Here is a 15206-nt window from a genome sequence, read left to right as displayed (position 1 = left end):
GCAGGTCGTCCAGCACCGCAATGCCAAAGTTGATGCGGGGGGTGAGCATGTTGGGCAGGGCGCTCCAGGAGTCAGTCAAGGGGCTGTAGGCCTCCGCGCTACGCAGGACGTTTCTACCGTCATCCCCTCCCACCTGAGGACAAGACACATGATAGGAATGTTTTAGTGTGTGGTTAAGGCAGGCAGACACTGTATTAATCCATTTAGGGAAATGAGGGCATCACAGAAGCAGGGGCGTATCTAGACCCAGTACTCTACTGGGGCACAGGGGGGCACAGAAGTATATGAAGCGGGCGCGCGTAGCGTGTCCGAGAATTTTTTATTTTTGCCGGTTTTGCCCGGTTTTTGGGCGAAAATGGGTGGATTTTGTAACAATTTTATTTTACTTTATTTCGGTTTTTGTGAGGATTCGCCTGTCCCTGGACCTTTTTCCTGTGTTTTCCCTGTCTACTCTCCTCTACTCTTCACCAGCCCCCACCCTTGCGATGATTTACTCTCCTCTACTCTTCACCAGCCCCCACACTTGGACATCCTTGATCCTCTACCTTCACGCACCTGTTGGGAGTTTGCAATCACCTCGGGAGAGTACATAGGTTGCAGACTCCCCTCCAGTTCTGGTCGGGTCGTTCTGTGTTCTGGACTCTGTGTTCGTTCTGTATCTGTATCTGTGTACACTCTGTGTTCATGGAGTTCTGTACGTTACCATCCTGTACGTTACCATCACCTGCCGCGTCTCCGGCGTGAGACGACGTGCCAGCCATCACCACCTGTCGCCGTTTGCCTGGAGTGGGACACCGTCTTCGCTCTCTAATTCTCTACGGGAGGTTTTCCAGTGTTCCCACTCCAGACGTCAAGCCGGCTCGTCATCGCTCCCGATTCCACGGGAGGAAGGCGTCTCTTCGTGATCCTCGTTCCTAGGGCTGAGGCTCGTCGTCGCTCCCTAGTATTCCACGGGAGGACGGCGTGTTCCCATCCCGGTCCCCTGGGACCCCCTTTGTTCTGCGCTGCCCGTCTGCAGCATCTGAAGAGGAGGAGGAGGATCTCCGTGCCAGGCCCCGCCGTCGGGCCCCTGTCCCCGTGCCAGGCCTCCGCCGTCGGAACCCTGTCCTCATCCCTGTAAGCAGCTCTGGCCCTCGCCCTGTCCAAGGCCTTACCCTGTTCTCTGTCCCTGTCTCCAGCCCGCCTCTCCGGGCCTCTGTCCCTGTCCCCCTCTCCAGTGCCCCTGGTCCTGGCCCTGACACTTAGCCCTGGTCCTTAGCCCTGGCCCTTAGCCTTAGTCCCTTAGCCTGTTCGCCTCTTAAAGGGGAACTATCTTATAAATGGCCTTTTTGAGTGTTTAGCATTGTTTCCTAGCTATGTGAACTTATATTAATATGATCTATGTCTCAAAATTCTCATATTGGCGCATTCTTCCAATTCTCCTCTCACAATATTCACCCTCACTGAACTGAGTCGTTTGAAAATGTGCCTATATGTGATGTCATATAGTCACTGCTGCATGTTAATGTTCAGCAGACAGCGCAGGCCACACAGTGGTTTAGGAGCCCAGGCTGCATGTTAATGTTCAGCAGGCGGCGCAGCCACACAGTGGTTTAGGTGGCACCTGTAGCTGCGGCTGCAAAACAGCTCGAAATCTTGAGGTAGAAAATGCTGTTTTTGAGGACTTGATTAGAAATACAAAACAATGAATAAAAAAAATATATATATTACAGAGGTGTTCCATAGACTCACAGGAATTGTGTAAAAGTGCCCAAATAGTGAAAGAAATAGTAAAATAGTTCCCCTTTAAAGAAACTTGAAACTTGAAACTTAAAAATGGAATCAACTATAATTTTTTTTTTTTATATACTTTTTTTTTTTTTATGTTGTGGGACTTGTACGGCACTTTGTTCAACTTTGTCAGTGCTGTAAAGTTGAAACCTTTTTAAATCTTAGACAAACAAAACACTTTGCTTTCATGAAATATTGTAAGCCGTCATTTGAGGCTTTATAAAAGCAGCACAATGAACACAAATCTGTCAGTGCCGAGTCCGACCTCATTGCTTGTTGTAGTTAACACTATGATCGCCGTGGACGAGTTTTCACGTCATTCCGAGCCATGCTCATTCTGCCAAAGACGCCGTAACCCGTCTTTGATGTCAATATTTCAAAAATCTGTCATCGAAATCATATTTCCTTTCCGGAGCCCTGAGACACAGTGCAAAGCTCCACTCAACTCTCTAGCGGTTCAAGAGCGCCATCTGGTGGCAGATCGCCAGCCGGAAATTAACCTTTGAACCGGTAGTGCTCATCCATATGTGGTCCGACCACTCGCTATAGCTCCCGCGACTCCATCTTGAAACACTGGATAATAGATTGCTCGCCCTAACTCAATAAACAACGTTATTTGGACGTATATACTATTATACAACCTGGAAATGGATCGGGCATTTCTACATCCCATAATAGAAAGAAATCTGTTCCACGCTCATCTGCCAGCGGGGCGAGGAAGCCACGGTAAGATTCAGCGTTATTTTCTAACGTCTTCGATACTAACTGATCTGATGAACATATGACCCACTTTGGATGAATCATCTAACGCTGCCCACGGAATTATAAACGATCCCCCGCCCATCCGGTCATCATCAGATGATGCGTAGAAACTTCTAGAACCACGTCCAGTTGAAACTTTTTATCTCGCACAGATTCCTACCAAACTGTATTTGATCATCAATATAATGCATTTGGGGCTATAAATCACGTTCTGAAGAAATCTGCAGAAAACGATAAAAACATACTTATACTTTAGACCATATTTTAGTATGAATATGTGAATGAAAAAGTTTAACGTTGCTACACCCTGAACAATACATATAGGACATTGAATGGGCCATAATAATGGCAATTTAGCAATAGGATTTAAAAAGTTATAGCCCTGCAAAGAAGGGGAACTTCTCCATAGACAAATAGAGCTGGCGAGGGATGGTAAATTATGAATTTAACCCATGGCGATTAAAGTGTTAACAAAGAGAGGCAGAGTTGATTTTGCAAAAATATATATAATTATTATTATTTTTTTTTTTTAAATCAAATTTTATTTTCATATTCGAATCCCATGCCCATCGAACGAAGCTTCGACGCTTCGAAGTATTTAAGACAGCCCTATTAAATGGACTGTTATATCTTATTAAATTGTGGACATTTATTCATTCCCACTTATTAGACACTATTTCTGATGGTAAAATGAGCGTACAAAGCAAAATACAGAATTCTGAAATATTAAAACGGAAAAAACGGAATTTTGAAAAAAATTAAATTGAATTTGGAAAAAAATCAAATGGAATTTGGAAAAAAATTTAACGGATTTCATATGGCTCTACTCTTCAGCCCTGCGTTCTACAGCCTGTGATAACTCCGCTTGGGAGTTGCGCTGTTTCTATGTAAACTCCGCGAGCAACAGGTCCAATAAATGCGTCTTTAACATGCTTTATATCCTCGCCATTACTATATGCCAGTCGCGTTTAAACACCTTTTTAACTAACTTTAGCTGCTAACTTAGCTAAGCTAGCTCACAGGCACAGGAGAAATTAGTTTCATGGAGTTCTAATAGTGAGGAAAGGGTCTCTCTTTCTCTCTGTATGTTCAATGATGATGATCAATGAAGTAGCCAAAATGTACACTATAAAAACAAACTTGATAGTTGATGATAATAAATATTTCACTTAAAAATTGTAATGATGTTATTGTAACATCATTAAGTCTGCTATAATCTATCTAATCTATCTATCTAATCTATCTAATCTATTCTCCCTCTCGTGTGTGTGTGTGTGCATACATTTACTATATGCTACTCTTTTTCACATGGATTAGCTTTAACAATCCTGATTCCTGAGCCTATTTTATTCAAAAGGAAGATATTGATTTAAATATGTATAATATATAAAAAATAAATTTTAATCATATCTCCTGTGCTGGCACAAGCACTACCCAGATAGCAAAAAATCGTTGAATCAACATTGTGTTTTTGTCAGGCTGAAGATTGGAATCAACATTGATATCAGACATAGAAAATGGCATTGAAAGTGCTCGCTATGATCAACATGGAAAGAACATTGGATTTTCAACCAAAATTTAGAAATTTCAATTTTAAAGCAGACAATGAATCAACGTTGATTCAACTATGATATGATCAACATTGAAATAATGTAGCATTGCATCAACATTGATTCAACTATATATATATATATATATATATATATATATATATATTGCATTATACATTGAAATAATGATATTATTGAATGACCATTTCAGCACTTTTTCAACCTTCCTCTGTATGCTTTTAATATGCCTCATTAATAAAGAAAAATAATCACTTTACATCTAAATTATATTATTAGTTGTAGTTCCACCGGGAGCATGCTAAAAGGTGTCTACTAGTGACATCACTGCCATATGCCTGAATGGCAGTGATGTCACTGATAGACAGGCTTGGAGCAACCCCTGCAGAACTTTAAAACACCAAATAGAGTAAAGTGATTATTTTTGGCTTAAATGAGACATATTAAAAACATACAGAGTGTAACTGAGGGGTACAATTCCCTGACTGTATTACTAGATATGATACTTACTACCACTACCTTTGTACTTAATATTCGGCCACCCAGTACACGGCATAAATATATTATCATAAACACTCTCACGTAGATGAAACGGATCCAACACAAATGTACGAAGTCGAAACAGGTCTTTATTTCTACACAGCGATGGTGTGTAGAACAAGCACTTAATCACTTAATTACATTTATGAATTGAAATAGTATGCACTTTTATGGCAAAGAGTATTCGTCGGTATATCAATAGAGAATGTCCAATCTCTGAAGGCGCAGGTGGTAAATATACGATCTGGAATAGTTAAGGAATAACAGCAATGATACTTTAATGATTATATACTAGATACACTAGAGGGGGTTAATCCGGTCGCTTGTAAGCCGACAGGAGTAGGAGGGGGGGGGGGGGGGTAGAATCCGGCTGCCTCGTCCGGCCAAGGGTATCCCAGGTGAACCCACTGTAGTGCCGTTCAATGCGCCGGCGATCCTTGGACCACAGATGAAAGCAGGTGGACTCTTTGTGGGCCGGCTCTCTCCGGTCCACGGGGGAGAGACGTGAAGCGACCTCGTCTTGCAGAGCGTCTCCTCACCTTGCGTCCTCTCCAGGGGGGGGGGGGTTCCAACACACGGCAGTGTCGGGGGTCTTTATCCATGGAATAATCAAAGTATACAAAGCGTAAGTATACACACGTGGCGTCGCGGGGAGGCTTTACGTCTGTGACTCTATTGGAGGGTAAGAAACTGGACTGAAAAGAAAGTCCTACTTTAGTAGCGCAGTATATATACGCACTATGAACAAATAGTCCCATTAGTGGTGCGGTAGCCAGATTCCTACGCGGAACTAGGACTTGTTCGTACATGTGGAGCGGTACGTTTGAACTGGGTCTGAGGGGTATGGCAGTCTGGCACCAAGGTCTCGACCAATAGTAGAATGGAGACTATTATGGGATGTTCAGTAGGCTAGAATGGATATTCAATGCATATTGTACAAGGAATATACAAGGGATATCAGGGAATATTAGAGAATATACAAATACAATTAAATATATATATATAAATAAATATATATATTCGGTTTAATCTGGCCCTTCACAACAGCCACCCCCTGAATAGGTCCCAGACCTAATCAGTTAAACAGAGACAGATTAATCGCGTTGTCTATTTACACATAAGGGTTTGCTGTAGGGGTCAGTCAACTTCACAAAGTCATAGGGTTGTAGGGTCATGGTCATCATCGATTGTGTCTGGGAGTCGAGGCAGTTCTATGAGCCTTGCCACGGGACGGGTGTAAGTGCGACCCTGGACGAGCACTTCAGCTGCTCGGACCTTGCCGTCGGCACCGGTGATCACTTTGCTTACGCGGCCGGACGGCCACATAGCTCTGGGCAGTGATTGATCAATAATCATGACGACTGTTCCTTCTGTCAAATTGTCTCTCTCCTTTACCCACTTCTGGCGGGTCTGTAGAGACGGTAGGTAGTGCAGTAGGAAACTGTTCCAAAACTTGTCGGCTAATACTTGGCTGTACCTCCACATTCGTCGGCCGTTCGCTTCTTCAGGCCGGTACATTGTCTGGGGTAATGCAGGATCTAGCCGCCCCATCAGGAGTGTGTTGGGGGTTCTGCGTAGGCGACCACCCACTCTGATGAGGGTATGAGCGTCGCTCTCGGGGGCCAGATGAATTAATCTGCTGTCGGATGGGACGGGCTTTCCTCCCTGTAGACAGGCCAATTCATCGGGGAACGGGTCTCTCTGGGCTCGCTGCAGTAGAAGCAATTCTGCTTCCTCGTAGGGGACTTGCACTCCGGGTGGTACCGCAGGAATGTTCTTTGTTGTGCACTCTCTATGGACGTGCAATCGTCTATGTTAGGGTCGGTGGAGGCTACGGTGCTCAATCCACAGAACACAGACTTCTTATTTTCCACCTCCTCTGGACTTGCTTCCCTCGGGATAGGCATGGGCCACTGTCCTTCCGGGAGTCTTAGGAATGCGGGGCCGTCACTGTAGACATTGCGACGGGTGAGGTCATCCAGGGGCATCCCCCGGGTGATGACGTCAGCTGGGTTCTGTTTTGTATCAACGTAGCGCCACTCTGTTTCTCCGGTTAACTCTTCGGTTAAGTCTTGAATCTCGGTGACTCTGACTCCAACGAAGACTTTGTACTTGCATGAGTCCGATTTGATCCAGGCGAGTACCGTCGTGGAATCTGACCACAGGATTGTTCTAGACACCGGTATGGTGAGCTCACGTTGGATGAGCGTGGCTAGGTGCGCTCCGGCTAGGGCTGCGCAGAGCTCTAGACGTGGGATAGATTGTTGCTTGCGTGGGGCTATTCTCGAGCGGGCGAGGACAAATGCTGTGTAGATCTCTCCCCCCTGGTCTTGGGCCCGCAAGTAGGCTACTGATCCGTATGCGACCTCTGAGGCGTCACTGAAGACGTGTAAGTCCATTTTACATGTCTCTGGCCTCACCGTGGGTGGGAAGTAGCTTCGGCGCATATTAACGCCTGGGAGTGAGTGGAGCTCCATCTCCCACTCTCTCCAGGTGGATGCAAGGTGTGCGGGAATGGGGTCGTCCCAGCCCTGGTCCTTGTCCCACAATGCTCATACAATCATTTTTGCCCTGGTGGTGTACAGTAGAATACATCCTAGCGGGTCATATTGTCGGGCGAGTGTTGTGTACACACTCCGTCTGGTGGTCGGCGCCGCCGCCGGCCTTCCCTGCTCCGTAGTCAGGGGCTTGTGTCTGTAGTGAAGCGAATCTGTTTTGAATCGCCACACCAATCCCAGGGTCATCTCCTGGGCTTCTCCCGGGATTGTAGCCATCCAGGTCTCGCTGCTGGCTGCCTTGTCCTCGGAGGAGAGGCTGCGCAGTACTTGCGGATCGCTGCTGGCCCACTGCCTGAGATCAAAGCCGCCTTTGATCAATGAGGCGCGGAGTTTAATCAGGAGAGCCTCGGCTTCTTCCTGGGTTGAAAGGCTTTGTAGACAGTTGTCTACGTAGAAGCTGTTCTTTACGCTGTGTCGGACCTCTTCGTCCGCTGCTGGGTCCTCAGCTACATGTTTCTGTAGTGCAAATGTAGCACAGCAGGGGCTGCACGTCGTTCCGAAGGGGAGGACTTCCCATTGGTAGATGGCTGGGTGCTCATCTCCTGGCTTCTCTCTCCATAGGAACCGTAACAGGGGCTTGTCCGCCTCTACTAATCTCACCTGCAGGAACATTCCTTTAATGTCCCCGCTGATGGCCACCTTTTCCTGGCGGAAGCGGAGTAGAACGCCGAGTAGGGAGGGGCCGAGTGTGGGACCGGGCAGTAACTCTTTATTCAGATTTTGGGATCCGATCTGGTAGCTGCAGTTAAATACTATGCGGTCTTTACCGTTGTGATGGACCTTGTGGTGGGGCACGTACCACGATTCAGTGGTCTGGTCAGCCTCTTTAATGTCCATCTTTGTGACGTGTCCCGCTGTGATGAGCTTCTCAATCTCAGCGCGGTATACACTCTCTTGGGCGGGGTTCTTGGCTAAGCGCCGCTCCGTGTTCAGCAGGTACCGTTCTGTGGCGTCTGTCTTGGCGTGGAAAGTAGGCATTCCTTCTCGCCGCAGGAGTGGCGTGGCGTATCTCAACACGCCGTTGACCGGGACTCTCTTGGTCCCTGTCTCGAGGAGGTGAATGGCGTAAATGTCATCTTTAGAGCGAATGTCTTTCTTTCCGTTCTTAAAGGGCATTTGTTCCAAGGTCCATAGCCGCTCTACGTGTTGCAGGAGTGCGGTTTCTCCCTCGGTGACTCGGGAGTGGAGACATCTAGTGGCTGTACTTCGGTTGAGAGATTTGGCGAGCGGGCCTTGGAGAGTCCATCCCAAACGGGTCTCGACTGCTGCAGAACAGCCTCTGGGTCCGGTATGAACCCGGTCTATCGGGACAATGAGGTCTGCATGGTCGGAGCCTATCAACAGGGTCGGCATAGCATTGTCTATGAGCGGGATCGGTAACTTGCGCAGATGTGCATATTTCTCCATCAGCTTGGCGATGTGTACCGCGACAGTCCTATTTCTTGGCTGGTGAAAGCGTCTGTAATCTGGTACCGTCGCTCAGGCTGGCCGCTTGCTGCGATAGAGAATGAGACATTCTCGCCCTTTATCGTCTTCAAATCTCGTCTTATTGTCCGAATTGTCATTTGGGTTTCGCTTCCCCGCAGCCCTAGCTGGGCCGCAGCGGAGGCGAGCAGCAGGGTCTTCTCTGACCCGTCATCGAGGACGGCGTAAGTGTCCAGGACTTTATTCTGGTAGCTTAGTGTCACACGCACTACTTTTAGGAGTACTCGGGCTCCACTGCTGCTGGCGGGATCGATGTACATGACGCTCGCTTTGCGGCTGGATGGTGCGGGTGAAGGGCGCCGTCTGTTACTGTCGTGAAGTATGTCCAGATGGGCTCCATCGCACTTGGTGCACCTTTTCTTTAAGCGGCATTCGGCTGCCATGTGTGAGCGCGCACAGCGAAAGCAGCGCTTGTTGGACTTTATCCATTGACCTGCTTCCTCCGCGTTCAGCTTGGGGAAGGAGTCACATTGCGCTAGCCAGTGTTCTTTCTCACAGTAGGGGCACACTATCTTCCACTTCTCCGTTCTGGAGGGGGTACTGTGGCTCCTGCTGCTCGGTACTGACTCCGATTGGTGCATCACAGTCACCGATCTTCTTCCATCATTTAGTCGTCTGGTTCCTTCTCTGGAGCCAGGGGTGCTCCGTCCGAATGTATCTAGCCGTAGGCTGCTGACTTCTCTCGCCAGGAAGTCTGCTAGATCGAGGAGGTTCGGTTCGGGGCCATTCGGGTCTCTGTGGTCCCTCTGCCGCCTAAAGCGCTCCTGACGAGCGGGCGGCAGCTTCTCCAGAATCCTTTCCACATTTGAGTTGGCGTAAAGTTCATGCCTCCCCTTCTCTCTTTGCGCTCCCAACATCCCTACCAGGGACTGCACTCTGATGGACAGGTCGTCCAGTGCTCGATTGTCTATTGCTGGGGGTAAGCGGTCGATGTGTCGGATCTCCTGGATCACGTAATCCCATATGCGCCCATACCTCTGGTCCAGTGCTACCAGCGCTGCTGTGTATGGGGTGGTGGAAGTCGCGTAGGCGAGCGCTATATTATGTGCGCGGGGCACCTTTAAGTGCTTCAGTAGGATGGCGTATTTGTGGCGTTCATCCAATACATCCACCAACATGGTCTCCAGACACATGCGGAGTTCTGTATACTGGGCCCGGTTCTCTTGGGTGAAGTCGGGTACCATAGGCGTGCCAATGTATGACGCTGACTGTGGATACATCGGCGAGCGTTGGGGGAGAGGCCTCCTAGGCGAGTCTCCTCCCGCTCCTTGGTATGGGCTGGTACCGGCAGTGTACCATGGCCCGCTTGTCCAGGTGCTGTTCCTCGGTGCGGGTCGTGCGTCGTGCTCACCCGGGTATAGAGTCGGGGGTCTGTAGCGCAGCTCCGCGGGAGTATAGCCTGGGCTGTACCGGGCCTCCTGGTCCGGTAGAGTACTGTGCTGTCTTCGGGCGTGGTTCTCCTCCTCTTCCTCTTCGTCTTCAGTTAGGTCATCCAGTGCTTGTAGTCTCTGGTTTAGCCTCTCCACAGGATATGCTGCTCCTTCCCGGTTGCTAGGTCTCGCTTGGACCGGTGGGGGGAGGTGGTCTGTGGGGGGTATAGACCTCGTCTGTTGGTCAAGTTCAGGGTTGTTTACTCGGCTAGGGGATGCCGCCCTGGAGGTGTGTCTAGACGAGTTCCTGGAGCCTCTGGCGGAGGGAGAGGGTGTTGTCCGTCTGATCAGCTGTTCTATTAGTTGCGACTGCTGTCTGTCGCGCGCTGCGTCCCGTTGAGCACCGGCTCGTTCTCGGGCCACATTCTCTTCCATCTGAATGCGTCTTATTTCTAGACGTATCTGCTCGTGTTCGCTTCGCTGCTGGATCTGCAGTCGGTCGCGTTCAGCAGCGGCGTTCAGGCTGATGAGGAAGGCCTGCTGTAGGGTCCTCTCTGCCTCGCTGGGAGAAGGCGGTTGTATAGGGGAGCCTTCCCTCGGGGTACTCCTTGCGGAGCCTTGGAGTTCTATCTCCACGGTGCTCTCCCCGTCTTCTTCCGTGCCGAGTTCTCTCTCGGTAGCGTTGTATTCCTCCCGGGACTCATCGGGGACTACTTCTTCAGTACTGGCGGGGTGTGAAGTCATGTCTGGTTCCCACTGGTCCCCACCGTGAACTTGGTCAGTTACATTAGAGCCCGTAGGGGCCTCTATGGTCGGGGTAGTCTGGGCGTTGGGGTTAGACATACTTTTACTTTCTAGTTTTACCGCGTTTACTGTTAGTAGAAGACTAGGTTGTTGACTGAGCCTCTAAGTACTGAGGGAGCCGTCGTTCGCGCTGCGGGCGTTGGTTAGGAGGATCGTTTCGTGGAGTGTTCATCATAGGCCATTTCAATATTAATAACACTATATTAATATTACACTAATTACCCTCCGGCTCGAAGGACCAATTGTAACTGAGGGGTACAATTCCCTGACTGTATTACTAGATATGATACTTACTACCACTACCTTTGTACTTAATATTCGGCCACCCAGTACACGGCATAAATATATTATCATAAACACTCTCACGTAGATGAAACGGATCCAACACAAATGTACGAAGTCGAAACAGGTCTTTATTTCTACACAGCGATGGTGTGTAGAACAAGCACTTAATCACTTAATTACATTTATGAATTGAAATAGTATGCACTTTTATGGCAAAGAGTATTCGTCGGTATATCAATAGAGAATGTCCAATCTCTGAAGGCGCAGGTGGTAAATATACGACCTGGAATAGTTAAGGAACAACAGCAATGATACTTTAATGATTATATACTAGATACACTAGAGGGGGTTAATCCGGTCGCTTGTAAGCCGACAGGAGTAGGAGGGGGGGGGGGGTAGAATCCGGCTGCCTCGTCCGGCCAAGGGTATCCCAGGTGAACCCACTGTAGTGCCGTTCAATGCGCCGGCGATCCTTGGACCACAGATGAAAGCAGGTGGACTCTTTGTGGGCCGGCTCTCTCCGGTCCACGGGGGAGAGACGTGAAGCGACCTCGTCTTGCAGAGCGTCTCCTCACCTTGCGTCCTCTCCAGGGGGGGGGGTTCCAACACACGGCAGTGTCGGGGGTCTTTATCCATGGAATAATCAAAGTATACAAAGCGTAATCCGTGCCTGGGAAGGCGGGCTGTCGTCGGTAGAATAATCCGGTATACAGGTCCACTCGCTCGTCGGCTCTGGGGCTCCTCGGGTGCAGCTTCACATGGGGTCAACCACCCTGGGTAAGCAGCCAGTTCTCTGCCCGAAACGATGGGGTACTGACTACGGTAGTATTCTCACCGCACGAAGCACTATATATTAACAGACTATTATTAGCTTAATAGACTACGTCCAACTCGACGATATAGTGCCAAATATGACTATTCAAATATTAATATACATGATGTCTCAATACCGATGGTAGGCGAACTTGGCCTTACTCCCACACGTGGCGTCGCGGGGAGGCTTTACGTCTGTGACTCTATTGGAGGGTAAGAAACTGGACTGAAAAGAAAGTCCTACTTTAGTAGCGCAGTATATATACGCACTATGAACAAATAGTCCCATTAGTGGTGCGGTAGCCAGATTCCTACGCGGAACTAGGACTTGTTCGTACATGTGGAGCGGTACGTTTGAACTGGGTCTGAGGGGTATGGCAGCCTGGCACCAAGGTCTCGACCAATAGTAGAATGGAGACTATTATGGGATGTTCAGTTGGCTAGAATGGATATTCAATGCATATTGTACAAGGAATATACAAGGGATATCAGGGAATATTAGAGAATATACAAATACAATTAAATATATATATATAAATAAATATATATATTCGGTTTAATCTGGCCCTTCACAACACAGAGGAAGGTTGAAACATGCTGAAATGGTCCATATGCTTTACTGCAGTTGTTCTCAACCTTTTTATACAAAGACCTCACAGGAAAAATATTTGGGGACTCCAAACTTGATTATAATTATGCCATTCTAGGTGAATATTCGAAAATATGTTGCAAGCTTGTAGATCGGCTATTTCCAATTTTTTTTCTTCAAGAAACCAAGGTTGAGAACAGCTGCTTTATTATGACATGCTCTATGAACAAAGAAACAGACAATTTATTGCTTTAACCATTTATTAACACTTTGAGTGCCGGGACACGTCTTTTCACGTCTTTGCTGGCCATGCTAACGTTGCCGGGGGACGCTGTACAGCATCCTTATATCAATATTTCAAAAATCTGCGATCGGATTCATAATGTCCCTCCGCTGGCCTGAGATCCACCAGCAGGACCCACTGAGCTCTCTGGCGGTTCAGGAGCGCCATCTGGTGGCCGATCGGCGCAATCGCCAAAACAGGATGTTGAATAGAGGTTGTCATGACGACCGTAGTACTTCCGGGCGCTCGCTATGGTTCATGTGACTCTGGCTCGTCACGCTACACGGTGATCGATTGCCAATAACTCGATAAACAACATGATTTGGACGTATATACCATTATACAAGCTGGAGATGGACCGGGTAAAAATATATCCCATAATGATAAAATGTCTACTCGACGATGATCGCCCAACGGCGCGTGGAGACTGGGGTGAGTTTCAGCGTGTAACGTTACCTTCTTCGATATTAACTGATATTATCAACATTTGACCCACATTAGATGATTGGTATAACGCTGCCCACGGAATTATAAACGCCCCCTCGCCCATCCGGTCAACATCAGATGACGTGTAGTAACTTCTAGAAGTACGTCTAGTTGGAATTTTTTATATCGCGCTGATTGCCATCAAACTGTATTTCATCATCAATATAATGCATTTGGGGCTATATATCACGTTCTGGAGAAAGCTGCAGAAAGAGATGAAAACATACTTATACATTAGACCATACTTTACTATGAATATGTGAATGAAAAAGTTTAACGTTGCTACACAATGAACAATACATATAGGACTTTGAATGGGCCCTAATAATGGCAATGTAGCAATAGAATTTAAAAAGTTATAGCCCTGCAAAGAAGGGGACTTTCTCCATAGACAAATAGCGCTGGCAATCTATGGTATATCATTAATTTAACCTTAGGCAACCAAAGTGTTAAAGCCAATTCATTCGCACATACATATTCTCTTTGAAATGCCTGAGTTCAATTTGGATTTAGTATCACCAGGCGTGCATGAGAACTAGGGCTGCAACTAATGACTAATTTGGTTGTCGACTAATCTGCCGATTATTTTTTCGATTAGTCGACTAATCGAAAACCAATGTAAACAACAACAAAAAAAATGATTTTTTTTTTTTTAATTACCTATCTTTGTGAAAGTGGCTTCTCAGCTCTGGTCCAGCTGAAGACAGAGCAGAGGAACAGATTGGACATTGAGCATGACCTCAGAGTTGCTTGTCTACCATCACCCCAGACTTTGAGACTCTTGTCAGGACCAAACAACAACATCATAACATGATGATCCCATAGCAAATTAAAATAATGACTCATGAAACATTTGAATTTGGATCTTTAAGCCACTTTAAATGAAAATGTATTTGAAGAACAATACAGCAATCACTCATAACAAGATAAATAAATTAAATACAAATTAAAGTGGAAGTGTACTTTAAATCACTTTTGTTTGCTGTGTGTGAGAGGAGTCCGTGTGTGTGTCAGCGTTTCCGTTAGCCGGTAATTACCGGTATTTGACCGGCAAAATCTGTTGAAGTCCGACATATTTACTCTCTCCGGTCTTAATGTCCGGTGAAAATAATTCCCTGAGTCTAAGCACAATTTGATTATTTGAATTGTATTAAAATAGGCTAAAATTAAATAGCCTATGCGATGAACGAAACGATCATTACATTTGTTTCCTCGTTGCTTCTAATAATGACAACGACGTCGTCAGCGAGAGCTTAGTGCTGGGTGTGCGAACTTTTGTGAGGCTGCAGAGCCAGAGCACTATCAGCACAATGCAGTATTCCAGCAGTACTCCAATTCAGCCATTTTCAGCCAATGTTGGGTGGGGGGCGCTGCTGTGCGGTTCCCAGAAAAGAGCCAATAACAGCTAAATCAGCTTCTCTGCAGCGCCATACTCTTTGCAAATAAGTCGTTGCGAGGTGGAGAGAGTCGTCACGCAAACCACGATAATGTTGCCGTCTCTCTGCTTTCTCAGTTCTTCGCTTGATATAATTAATACAAATGTCCAATATAACGGAATTCGTTAGCTCATAAAAATGTGATTATAACAGACTGCTGTTTAGTGTCGGACCGACTGCCCACATACGCGGTCTATTTTATTTCAAGTCAGCAGCAGCACGGAGTATCGAGGGACTTATTTTATTTGGAATATATTAATGACTGTATACGTGAAGTTGAACATTATGATATGTGTGACGTGTCTGATACAACGAGGTGAAGCGATGTCGACTCGAGATTCATTTGGGGGTGCGTGTGACAGAGCTGCTGCAGCGGGAGCCTGCGGGGCGGGAGCTTGATGCTGGTAGCGTATCGCACTAACTTGAGAGGCGAGAGATAGTAATTTGATTCTGCAAA

This window comes from Notolepis coatsorum (assembly GCF_963971535.1).
Source record: "Notolepis coatsorum genome assembly, chromosome: 8".
Lineage (NCBI taxonomy): Eukaryota > Metazoa > Chordata > Actinopteri > Aulopiformes > Paralepididae > Notolepis > Notolepis coatsorum.
The sequence above is the reverse complement of the archived record's forward strand: the minus strand, read 5'-3'. Positions refer to the sequence as shown.